The sequence below is a fragment of the Brassica napus genome, chromosome A7, assembly GCF_020379485.1.
Source record: "Brassica napus cultivar Da-Ae chromosome A7, Da-Ae, whole genome shotgun sequence".
NCBI lineage: Eukaryota > Viridiplantae > Streptophyta > Magnoliopsida > Brassicales > Brassicaceae > Brassica > Brassica napus.
Window position 1 is genome coordinate 4,585,474 of NC_063440.1, and position 13,633 is coordinate 4,599,106.

The 13,633-nt window shown below is 37.8% G+C and overlaps 1 long non-coding RNA gene across 2 annotated transcripts; it reads right to left on the reverse strand.

Moving 5' to 3' along the window:
* Positions 1-11,820: 11,820 nt before the first annotated feature.
* Positions 11,821-13,345, reverse strand: LOC106407296. Of its 2 annotated transcripts, XR_001281700.3 has the most exons (4): positions 13,169-13,345; positions 12,813-13,085; positions 12,258-12,707; positions 11,821-12,157 (listed from the first exon to the last, which is right to left on the reverse strand). It is a non-coding gene; the product is annotated as an uncharacterized LOC106407296 (long non-coding RNA). The 2 variants fall into 2 exon arrangements; XR_001281699.3 differs by having other exon boundaries at positions 12,813-13,343.
* Positions 13,346-13,633: the final 288 nt, after the last annotated feature.

The following is a 13,633-nucleotide window of genomic DNA, read 5'->3' on the forward strand; positions in this document are numbered from 1 at the left end:
TTCTGATCTGATCTGAGCCGATCTGTCTATGGTCTGAAATTGTCTTTAACTGATTTTGTCTGAGTATAACCGAGTTAAGCTGTTGGGAACTGATTAGAACCGGAGTTAGCTGAGCATGAACTAAGCTGATATGAACCGAGTTAAATTGTTAAAGCTTGAACCGAGCTGAACATGGTATCAATTTGTCTTGAACCGAACTGATATGAGAGAACTGAACTGAAATGTTATGAACTGAGTTGAGTTTCTTCTTGAACCAGACTAGTGGACCTTATGTTCCAACTGTTATGTTTTGAATTCAGATGGCCAAGGAGAGTATTCAGATCAGCCGGATCCTTGAGATGGTTCTGAACCGAGAGTGATCCAGAAGTGAAGTGTGATTAGCTTGAGCTCGAGTCTAGTCATCCTTAGCCAATCTCATGGATTTAAAGGTGAGTCTAGATAGATGATGAATGAATTATGAATGACTATGCATGATTGCATATTGAATATGGTTGATTAATTAAGAATTAATCATGAATTAATTAAGGGATAATTATTGATTAATTAAGGATTAATCATGGATTAATTAAGGAGTAATTATGGTTGATTGATTAAGTATTATCCATTGATCTATATTTATATATGAAGTATTTATCTAGTTTAAATACTTAAGAATTAGTAAGAATAATTCTTTGAGATTATCCCGAGCCTTAGTACTTGTTCTCAAGTACTAATCTATAAGTATTATATTAATAAGTGTGAATCATGTGAAGTCTTATTGTATACTCACTCTCCTGAAAGTCCCGCATTGTCGTGAATTGGTCCTGCGATATGGATCAAGGTCATGAAGACACGATGATGGGGTCGCACCCTGGAGGCCGTGTAACTGCATGCAGCGTTGGATGTTCTATCTTGGAATATCTGATGGAGATGATGCTTATATTTATTCTCCGTTAGGCTTGCCTTGGTGGTTTTCCGGGTTTAGCATATATATATATATTAAGAGTATGAGTGATTGGCGGGTATCGTGGAGGTGATGTTTAAGATAGATTCACATGGATGGATTGAGAGGCCTTATAATTATATTAATTATGGAATATAATTCCACTGCATTCAAATGGTGTCGCTTGCTCGGGATACTATTGATATGTGTTTGGGTGTGGGATTAGACTCACTGAATAAACTAGTTACTCATGACTCATTTGATATGCAGATAACCAGTAGGTGGGAGACCTTTACTCTAGGACGGGAAGGACCGGCATTAGCCAGCGGTAGTTTTATTATCATTGCAGTCGTTTTGATATACTTTATGTATAAGGTTTGTTGACCGAAAACCTCGAGGTTAATCTGTAAGATTTTGTAAGATTCTTTTAAATGAATAAGTATATAGTGTATAAAGAATGTTTTTAAAGTACGGGTTCCAAATGATATTAGTCCTTGTCCGGACGAACCAACTATTGGGTATTACTCTTAAGGTTGTAAAGCCTTGGGTTGTACCTAATAAGATATGTGTACTTAGGCGGTTAGCCTAAGGTACCTGGATTTATTTTGGGAACTTCGGGTTAGTCGTTTATGTACACATTGTGGCTTCTCGGTTTGGTTTCAGTTACGAGTGATCGGCTGTGCATGTTCTTGTTTGATTGTTGCACGGCTGGTCGAGTCAACTTATACTTAGACCAGATCGGGGGTGTCACAAAGGTGGTATCAGAGCATGGTTATACGATGCTTGAATGGGACTTGTTTCAAACGTTTTTCGAGTCAAAATGAGTCGCAAGGATAATTAGGATGTGTTGGCTGGTTCCTTCATCTTAGGATAGATAGTCATGGGTAGTTACCTTGCTGTCATCTTTCATACGAGATGCATCAAGACAAGCTCGGCGGAGTGGAGTGTACTTACCAAATTTGATCCTGTCAAGATCGAGATTCCTACAGTCATGATTGAGCTTTCTACCGTCATGATTTGGTTTATTATCTTCATGTTTTGGTTCAATCCGGTCATGCTTCAATCCATTATCATCATGCTCGGGTGAGCTAACGACGTGCTCGGGTTTGCTACCATCATGCTCGGAGTTGGTATCATCATGCTTTCATGCGGTTCCTACAATTTCTAGTGTGGATATCGATATTCAAAGATATATGAGACAGAGTTGACACATCAATTACATCTTCGGCCCGTGTTTTATTGAAGTCAAAGTTGACGTTGTTGGTGATGATCCGGTTCAGAATATCCGACTTCATATGACTTATTCTTTTGGCTGCTCATTTCAATCCAGCTTATGGCCAAATGTACCAGAACCAGAGACGTACAAGCCTGATTGATTCAGCACTTGATTCAAGCTTAACGTTAGTGACGGAGATAGTTCAGCAGTAGTACAAGACGATGGATGCACCAGCACCATTCCGTTGCAACAAGACATCTTGAAGTTTGTGAACAAGATAAAGAAGTTGGGACAACGCCGACAAGTACTAAACCATTCGATGTAGATATTGTATAAAGGAAGATTTCGAATTCAACACTAGGAGCAGAGCAACTAACGTGGCCCATTGTTCAGAAGATTGCAAGAAGGATATGGAACCATACATCATCAAGAATGATATAGTAAGTTGGTGACTAAGCGTCAAGCATCATTTGGGAAATGTTATTCCAAGTTAGGCGGATTTCTTTCAAGAGTTCAAGATGGAGTGTTTTCTACCCAAAACATGGGACCGATATGGAGTTCGCACAGTGAGATGTTTCCGCCAAGATTTCGAAGTCAAGTTAATCTGATTCATCCATTATGGTTTCGAGGATGAGCTAAAGATCATGAAGATGTACTATTGTGACTTAGCCATTAATCTCAGAGTAACCCAACTATAAAGCTTAAGAGCTATGAGGAGTTGGTGGAGGATCACATGAATTCTATAGAAACCGTTTTTACTGAAGAAGTTTACCAAGTCATGCAGATTATTTAACTATCAACCTATTCAGATAGAAGGTCAGTTTCAAGTAATGAATCAAGAAAGTCGATGGAGATAATTTTTGTTGGACGTTTCATCAGATCAAGACCGAGGACCCTGAGTTATTTTGGTTTTGGCTAGCAAGGAGAGTAAGGTGATGATTGTTCAAGTATATAAAATCCTCGATCGCTTACGTCATTCGCGCATCGGTGGTGCCAGTAATAAGTACAGAGGTTATCCTACCATCGCCCATGAAGTTACCCGATCTTTTTACCTATACCTAGGGTACCGCTTGTTAAAATTGTTCGCTTTCCTTACCATTAGTCACTAACTAAGTGTTTGGCTATTTGGGTAGAGCCTACACTTTATAGTTGCCTGGACTGTCAAAAACTCTGAAAAGGTCCAATCACAGGTTTGCTTCTTATCCCATTGCATGTTGTGTGCATTTTAAAATTTTATGAATGATTAAATAAATAAGTGAAGGAGTGATCAAGGTGTCGTATGAGACCTTGCCTATGGACGGAATTTTCCGCCCATATTGTGTTTGATGCGGGAACAACACATAGATATAGTTCTTGGGTAGTGTCATTGTTTTAGGAAGGATTTACTTTAGTGAATTCAGGTACACTGTTGTTATTCGTGGAAGTACTGACTGCCATTTAGAGTTATGGTATGCCTTCGTATCCCATCCCCATTCCTTAGTACTTCCATTAGAGCGGTTTGTTTCTATCTAGAGTGAGATTGGCTATCTAGTTATCGAGCTCAATTAGGATGTTGTTGAGGAAGGAAGTCTTTGAGAGAAGACCAGTTACCGTTGGCCTGCAGTGGTATTCTACTAAGTGTTGGAGCCTCGCTCATATCAGTCTGGAGAGTTGGGAACCTTTTGGGAAACGGTGAAGTGGCGTATTCCATTATCATCATAATTGGGCGGAGATAAAATAACAAGAAGCAGAGTATCGAGGACAGTTAGATAACTAGGGAACATGAAGCTATGTTTAAGAAAGTGGAAAATTTGTTGACATCCAGAAGTAACCCGTCAAGTATTCTGGTTGAACCTTGATTCACTGCAATAGCCTAGGCATCTATCCAAGTGGTTCTAGCCGAATTCAAATAGCAGTCAGAAGATTTGTTTGGAGAAAGGTTTCGTTCGACTTAGTTATTTTCTGTGGAGTGTACCCATGTCAGTGGTAAAGAAGAAGAACCAGAGTTTACGGTTATGTTCGAGAATAAAATCAAGGACGTGACCATCAGGGTCAAGTATCAAGTACTAGAATTGAAGAATGGTTAAGATCGGTCGCAAGGCGCAGTTTTATTCCAAAGAAGTTTGATGGATGCTTCACGTTGTAGTAAATATTTTTGCACGAAAATTGGAAGTTAGATCCCTTAGTCAGTAAATGGAACAAGGAGTTGTTGCATATTTACAAAATATCGCTACTACTACATAATGGTCGTACTCAATTTCAGTTATCGAGATTCGAAGTTCTGTGGATTGGCCGGTTACCATCAGAAGTTTGTTCAAGAGTTAGAAACCATATCCACCAATGAGTTGATCGACTGAGAATGGTGTTACCTTGGAATGGAGTAAAAGTATTGATGAAGTATAGAATCAGTTAGAGGAAGTATCTACGTCTATGCATATCTTAGACTTGCATGAGCCTAACCAGCCATATACTACGACATGGATGTATTATGTGTTGGTCTAGGTGAATGCTAATGCAAGACGATATGGTAATCATTTATGCATCAAGGGAGCTAAGGAAGCATAAGAAAAACTATTTGATGGACAAGTTGGAGTTGGTGGCAGTTCTGTTGCACATCAAATTTAGTGATCATTACAATATGGAGAAAGGATGCAAGTTTTCACTGATCAAAGAAGCCTTAGGAAGAGCAAATATTGCTGCTTATGCTTTAAGAGGAAGTGATATTAATGATGATATGGAATAGGATCTCTAGAATCATGAAGCGGAATTGGGAGTGATTTATTTTGCTGCCTTATAAGGAGAGAATAGAGAACCTTCAAGATTGCAAGTAGAAAATCAAGATGGCTTATTCATTCGTATTTGAGAAACTCAGTTGAAGGATGAGAATCTAAGGAATTCATAGAAGGAACTGGGTGAAGAGAATTTTGAAGAATAGTATGAGGACTGTGTCATGTACAAGTTCATAAAGTGGAGATGTGGGAGAAGGAACCCAAATTCAACCTAAAATTAAGCATATGTGAAGTAAATCCCAAGGAAGATTGAAGAGTGCAAGGAAAAAAGTATAACCATAAGGCATATGGGAATGCTCAAGTTGTTAAGAGATCAAAAGATGTATTAACAAAGAAAGTGTGAAGTCATCATACAAGAGTACTTCGTTGGTAAATCAAGTTTGGTATAGGCGGACTTGTTGATTCCTCAGTTACTAGACAGAAGAAGGATATCAGAAAGTAATAGAACAAGACTTGGATATGCGAAACTTCAGTGAGATTGAGTCGTTCAGAAGTTTTTAAAGAGTATCTCAGATAGACAAGAAGGGTATGGAATACTGTAAAGGAAATCATTCCTGGAATAACTGTGTGTGTGTGTATTTGAGAGTGGCACCCTTGGTCTGAATCATGTTAGCGTGATTGATCGTGCATGTTCTTGTTTGATTGTTGCACGGTTAATCAAGTTGACATTGACCAGACTGAAGATGTTACCTTCACATATGGCACATCACCTGACGTTCCATATTTCCATGTTATTGAACTGGAGGAAAGCAGATAGAAAGGTTTCAGAAGTAATGGTATTCAGAGGTTCAACGATGTCAAAGGAAGTATGTAGACCGCAGTTTATGAAATTTATGTACGATGAAGAATTGGTTATCGTGAAAGTGTTTGCTCAGAAAAGAAAGAATTGTTTTAGAAAAGTTGGGGAATCCGCAAATCTGTTATTTGGTCTGTACCGAGTTGTTCAGAGTTGAAATGGTTATCTGTTGACCGGAACTTCTTTTAGTTATGCTATTGGTGAGCCGATTTTGCATTATCTTATATCAGACCCAATATGATAGAACTGCTGAGACCAGAAAAGTTGTAACCCTATTTAGCCTATCCTAAAGGTCTTTTGCGGATAGGTGAGCACCATATCAGAAGATTGGAGAAAAGGAAAAATTTGTAAAAGTTTAAGTATTTGGGGAACCATCAGTTGTTTTGACACGGATAGATGAGGATAAGTTTAGAGTTGGTTATCTTAAACTTCTTGCAAAGACTCCAGTGTTCAGTAAAGGTCGATCAGATTTAAAAATAAAATCGACCCGGTGAATTAATACCTCGACGGGACTGTCTTGTGGTCAAAAGGCCTCTCATTGATAGTTATGGTAGAGTGTTGATAATGTTGGTCGAATTTTATTTAAGCTAGGCAAGCTTAGTTGAAAGCAAGATGAGATTCGAAGGATGAGAAGTTTTAGTCGAAAACTGTCCGAAATTGTCGTTAAATTTCTTAACTAAATTCTGACCAGTCTAATACCTTCACCAGCTATTCTGCTTGCTTTCTCAGTAAATCAGTCACATGAGCTGTACCTACCTGCTTGCTTGCTTCACTAAAGTCACATGAAAGTCACAAGCTCGTTGCTTGTTTAATAAAAACAATATAATCTTTCTTCAAAGGAGGGAAAGGACAGCAACTTGCTTTGGTTTAAGTAAACCCTCAGCTGAAGCAACCCCTCATGCTATAAAATACCTTCTTCTCTCTTCTGGACGTCCTGTTGCACAAGAAAAACTAGAGAAAATTTCAGAGAGAAAGAGAGAAAGGAAAGAGAAAAATCTGTGAGAAAAACTCATGCAAAAATTCAGAAAACAATTAGAGAAGAGAAGTGAGCATGGACGACCCTTTCTCACCCTTCTGTGAATTTAATCAGTGTGTTTTGGAGTGTTTAAGAGCTGAAGATTTGGCATCCTGAAGTAGAGAATCACCCATGTTCTTCAGCCTTTGATTTTGATCGGTAAGATGGTTGTGGATCAGTTTCAGTGAGAAGTTTTGTTGGTTTTCCTACACTGGAGATAAATTCTGAATAAATCCAACCATGGATTCTTGTGGTGTTGATCAGGTTAATTTGTGGTTAGCTTGAAGAGAGACAACCAGTCAAGTTTAATTAGTTGAGTAAAATCGGTAAGCTTCAGGTTCTTGATTCAGCCATGTTTTGATGAGAACCAATTGCTGTATGCTGGTTAACCTGTCAGGATCAGTTGTCTAAGGTCTTGTTCTCTTCAGTCTTAGTTGGTTTATGATTTAATCAGTCTCATAGAACCAGTAGACGAACTGATAAGAATTATGGAAATTAAACCGAACTGATTTGATCTTGTTTAGAACTGAATTGAGCTGAGTATGTTCTGATTTGATCTGAGCCGATCTGTCTATGGTCTGAAATTATCTTGAACTGATGTCGTCTGAGTATAACCGAGTTAAGCTGTTGGGAACTGATTAGAACCGGAGTTAGCTGAGCATGAACTAAGCTGATATGAACCGAGTTAAATTGTTAAAGCTTGAACCGAGCTGAACATGGTATCAAGCTGTCTTGAACCGAACTGATATGAGAGAACTGAACTGAAATGTTATGAACTGAGTTGAGTTTCTTCTTGAACCAGACTAGTGAACCTTATGTTCCAACTGTTATGTTTTGAATTCAGATGGCCAAGGAGAGTATTCGGATCAGCCGGATCCTTGTGATGGTTCTGAACCGAGAGTGATCCAGAAGTGAAGTGTGATTAGCTTGAGCTCGAGTCTAGTCTTCCTTAGCCAATCTCATGGATTTAAAGGTGAGTCTAGATAGATGATGAATGAATTATGAATGAGTATGCATGATTGCATATTGAATATGGTTGATTAATTAAGAATTAATCATGAATTAATTAAGGAATAATCATTGATTAATTAAGGATTAATCATGGATTAATTAAAGAGTAATTATGGTTGATTGATTAAGTATTATCTCTTGATCTATATTTATATATGAAGTTTTTATCTAGTTTAAATACTTAAGAATTAATAAGAATAATTCTTTGAGGTTATCCCTAGCCTTAGTACTTGTTCTCAAGTACTAATCTATAAGTATTCTATTAATAAGTGTGAATCATGTGAAGTCTTATTGTATACTTACTCTCCCGAAAGTCCCGCATTGCCGTGAATTGGTCCTGCGATATGGATCAAGGTCATGAAGACACGATGATGGGGTCGCACCCTGGAGGCCGTATAACTGCATGCAGCGTTGGATGTTCTAACTTGGAATATCTGATGGAGATGATGGCTATATTTATTACCCGTTAGGCTTGCCTTGGTGGTTTTCCAAGTTTAGCATATATATATATATATATATATATATTAAGAGTATGAGTGATTGGCGGGTATCGTGGAGGTGATGTTTAAGATAGATTCACATGGATGGATTGAGAGGCCTTATAATTATATTAATTATGGAATATAATTCCACTGCATTCAAATGCTGTCGCTTGCTCGGAATACTATTGATATGTGTTTGGGTGTGGGATTAGACTCACTGAGTAAACTAGTTACTCATGAATCATTTGATATGCAGGTAACCAGTAGGTGGGAGACCTTTACTCTAGGACTGGAAGGAACGGCATTAGCCAGCGGTAGTTTTATTATTATTGCAGTCGTATTGATATACTTTATGTATAAGGTTTATTGACCGAAAACCTCGAGGTTAATCTATAAGATTTTGTAAGATTCTTTTAAATGAATAAGTATATAGTGTATAAAGAATGTTTTTAAAGTACGGGTTCCAAATGATATTAGTCCTTGTCCGGACGAACCAACTATTGGGTATTACTCTTAAGGTTGTAAAACCTCGGGTTGTACCTAATAGGATATGTGTACTTAGGCGGTTGGCCTAAGGTACCTGGATTTATTTCGGGAACTTCGGGTTAGTCGTTTATGTACACATTGTGGCTTCTCGGTTTGGTTTCACTTACGAGTGATCGACTGTGCATGTTCTTGTTCGATTGTTCCACGGCTGGTCGAGTCAACTTATACTTAGACCAGATAGGGGGTGTCACAGTCCGTGTACTTTGTATTTGTTTAGCTGACTCGATGTATGTGTCGTTGCGAAATTAAGTTTGTAAATTGTTAAATAGCTAGCCGTGTAGTTTGTATTTGTGTAGCTGACTCGATGTATGTGTCGTTGAGTTTTAGTTGAGGTTATTGGTTTGGGTATATTGTTTTGAAGTTTATTTCTAAGATTAGACAAAAAAGAGAGGTGATCATTAATGATTCGTCTTTTTTGGAATTTTAGTTTTTGGTGTTTTGATTGTTTGGGTTGTTGTGGTTTCTTTTAAGCTGTAAAATAAAAGTTTGTGTAAAATTAGTTTGATAAGTAAGGAAGATAAATAGAGGACCACATAATTTGGGTAGAAAATATTTTGATTATTGATGTTAGCACAATATAGATGATAATATAAAGGGAATTGAGTATTAATTGTTTCTTACGAATCAATGGGGAGATGGATAACGACTCGAGTTGTTTCTTTGCTAATGTCAGAACGTTGGACAGATTGGAATTGCCCAATCACAACTGCGAGTTTAAACATCAGTTATGATAACGAAACATATTATAAACCCAAATGCAGTATGATAATATACATGGGAGTTCTAGATTTGTGTTCGCAATCACTTGAAAATTGTCGAACAGTCTAATTATGATTGGAGATTGATGTAATAAGCACCCGTGATGACTTCATAAATAATAATTGGTGAGATGAAACAAATGAGGAATGGATGATCAATTATCTTGTACATTTTTGAGGACCTAGCAACCTCAAAACGATCGACTTTCGCAATGGAACCGACTTTCAAAGATGTCATGTAATGATTAGCATGTCCGACGGGAATAAACCCATCAATCACAGAATCTACAAATAATATTATTTAACAAAGAATCAGGAAATCGATTAAAAACAATTATATTAAATAAGTGTGATAAATCGAAGGTTAACTTACCTTTTCATCAAGGAAGAGAACCGTGATTTTCATAAACTCACTATCTTTCTTGAAGTTCAGGGAATCCCATAAGCGAGGAGGTTAGAGGTTATGCTCTGACTACTACGACCAACACGGAGATACTCGAAGGTTGAGTGACGAATGACGGGAACGCCGGTTTGAGGAAATGGAAAGGCAGAGAGACATTTTCTAGAAGATCGTTAAAGCTAAGAGGAATCAATGAGTTTTGTGGAGAAGCAGATTGGGTTCATCAAAGATGAGAATCATATATATATAGGGTTTACAGAAAGGCTACAAATCAGGAACATTTAAGATCAAGCGATTTAAGATGGGGAGATGAAGAGTTCACCAGTGAAAAAAATAGATTACGAACAGACACACAGCGTAACTCTATAACTCAGACTTGTCTTAGACAATGATGAAAAGAGCCCTAACTCATGTTAAACGAAGACAGTTTACAATATGGAAAAACTATAATTGTTGTTTTTCCATGTAACGTGATGAATCTCATTTAAAAATGAAACTCATAATACACTTGTAGGCCCGACCCACAGAGAAAACCGAAGAAGCAAAGGTTTCTGACCTTCATAAATATATATTAGTTTCGGCCATCAGTGTACAAAGTATCCTTTAGTTTAGTGGTATAAATGTTGGTGTTTATATCTCAATAACCCGGGTTCGAGGCACATGCTTGACACTCTTTTACACTTTTTAAAAGTGGGGCCCACTTACCTGCTGACGTGGCGGCTCAGGAATGAGGCAACTGCCTCATTATATTATAGAGTAGGGTCAGCCCGTCCTACGGGCGGGATATACTTTACTTGTGATTTAGATTATTATTCTTTGTGGGTGGTTTGCATTTGCAAAAGATGTGTATGATTATGAGTGTTGTCTTTCATAAAGTTTTAAGTAAAAAGAGATTATAAGTGTGTTTTGTAGAGGAGATAGTTCTTATTGTTTTAATCTTGTTGAGAGAGAAGAGAGACATTTATGTTAATCTATATATAGACATTTCTCCAATTATATTATTAGGAATCTAATATCGATAGTTAGTTTTGTTTTCTTATTTTGTGGAAAATGGTAAAAGTGTATGTTTAGTGTGATTAATTGGATGCATATGATCTGTAGCTTTAGATAAATTTTAGAAATCGTCAAGTGTGTAATATATAGTTTCATTGAAAGTATACTTTCAACACTTTACATGTAAAGAGCGAATGTTAATGAAAAATATACGTGAGCTGTTTTACTATGTAAACATGCAGTTATGCATTTTGTTAACCTGAATAGAAAGATTAAGTCAACCCTGACTATTTTATATTAGATTAGAAATTATTCTCCCCATGGGAGGTAATGCCGTGATTGGTTGAAAAAAACAAAACATGAAAATAGGGAAAGCATTGCAAGGTCCAAAATAGGTAAAGTATAACAATTTAGAAAATTGTAAAATGATGAAAGTATTTTGGGTTGACCGGCTTCACAGCTTAAAACCTCACTCACAGGGGCGTTTGCTTCCACCTTCTTTGCCACCACCAGCTGCAGCCGTGTTGCTGGAAGAAGTGGTAGCGGATGCTTGGCCAATTTTCCCCTTCAACTAATGGAGTTTCACTGGTGTTGAAACTCGGTCTGAACCCAACCATTTACGACATCTTTATTGGGTTAGCGCCGAGTATGTAATCCACTTGTTTCTTCTATACGCTTATCAAGGCGTTGGGGACGATGGTTGTGGAGTTTCCGCAGTCCGATGTGTGTTGTGTGGCTTTCATGTACTTGGTGTAGGTTGTGAGCAAGAAAGTTATGGCGGTTATATTGTGGGTTGCTCTGAGGTAACTTGTACATCAAGCCTCCTGTAGTAATGGGTAAACTTAGAGGGAGCGTCTGGGAGGATCTTGCATAGTTCAAAGTTGATGTCTTTGTTAAGTAAAGTTCGCTGCCAAAACGTGAAATTTTTTTTGTAATTAATTGGTGAGTCAAATAGGGAGATGCTATGTTCAATAAACTTATTTTAGCAACCAAAGTGCCTCGGGTTCAAACCACTTTGGATAAAGAATTTTAAGAAGTTGACTTTGGGCCTGTGAGAGAACGAAACTTCCACAGTTAGTCAAAATCAAAACTGAACACACATGTGAAAGAAGAACATAGGCGCCAGCATATTTGCTGTCCCAGTTGAAGATGTCAGGCTGATCTCCATCTCCTAGAGATTCTACGAAGTTTTTGTAATACAGATCATTGGTTGCTTTCAGCAGCCATGCCGCACCCCACATAAACTCGTCCTGTCATCATAAATTCAAATGAGGAACCGATGTAGCACTAAAAGTGTTTTAGTTGCAATGATTTGTCTTTGGGAAAGAGATGAGACATGTGAGTTTAGACCTCGTAACCAGAGTAGGAGCAGTATAAAGGACAGAGAGATGAAGAAGGAGAATCACTGCAATTTCCTCTGTACTGAATGGTAAACTGCATCACACTCTTAGCTGTTGCCAGCAGCAAATCTGCATCACACTCTTAGCTGTTGCCAGCAGCAAAAGCGGGTACTCAGAATCAACTTCCCTGAAAACTATAGAAGCTGCAGCCATAGCGGCTGCGGTTTCAGCCGAGCCTTTCAAATAAAATCAGCTTCATGTGTCTTCACCGAGACAATAGATTTAATAATTCTATTTCGAATACAAACAAATTTTAAACTATGTAGGAAGCCAATTAGAGACAAGTTCTTTCTTTTTGATCCCTGACTTGGAATCGATACAGGGGAAATACTTTCCAACTGCACCTCCTAAGATGAAGCAGATGTTAAGAATTTTGATCACCGAATCCTACCACCGAATCCTACATAAAAGATATAACTTATAAGGGTTAAATAATAGAGCTTTCCAAAAAATGAAATAGAGATTGAATATATGATGCTTCTTAGCATAAGATGACAGATAATACCTTCTAATCAATGAGAAGTAAAGTGATTCCCATCACCGTTCTTCTTAGCCTAGAAACAATGAATCGGGAAGATCTATCTAGTCGGAGAACGTCAAATATTGAGTGGCGGATGGGTGCTTTGACAACAACAACAACAGCATCAGACAAAAACAAATTCGAGGCAGGTTTCTATGTTTAAGATAAAAGATTAACTGAGAGGGTCTATGAAGATTCATCCTACTCTCGACCATCTCCAATTTATAGAATTTGAGGCGATGTTACGGTTTTGATTGTCTGTGAAAGAAGGCGAAGAGTCAGATATTGTAACTCGTTTTAATGAAAAAAGAAATATTTATTGTCAACTTAAAGAAGAATACGTTGGATGAAGCCAAACAAATGGATGGATATGAACAGATTTGGGAGGTAAAGAGTTGAGAAAGAGACTGTTTTTGCAGAGACGCAAGTTCGGTGTCGGAGACGGAAGATGATGCCAAACTTTAGAATCAGTGTCCAATTCAAGAAGAAGATATGGGCCTCTACGGTAAATAAAAAGCGAAAAGCCCACAAGGATGTCATATTAAATATATATGAATATCAGAGAATAACTCTACTTTATAGTATTAAATATACTAGGGGCAGAGCCCGCGCAAGCGCGGGATCATGGACGTTGTTGCTCTATTTCAATGTGACGTGTGGCCGTGTTTGTGAAGTTTGTATTGCTGTGGTCTTTGATTTTCCAAGATGTGATAAAGGAGGCATATAACATAACAGTTTTTTGTGGTAAGAGATCGAAGGCATCTCTGTAATCATTAACACTACAGACTTGTGCATACTGTGAAACG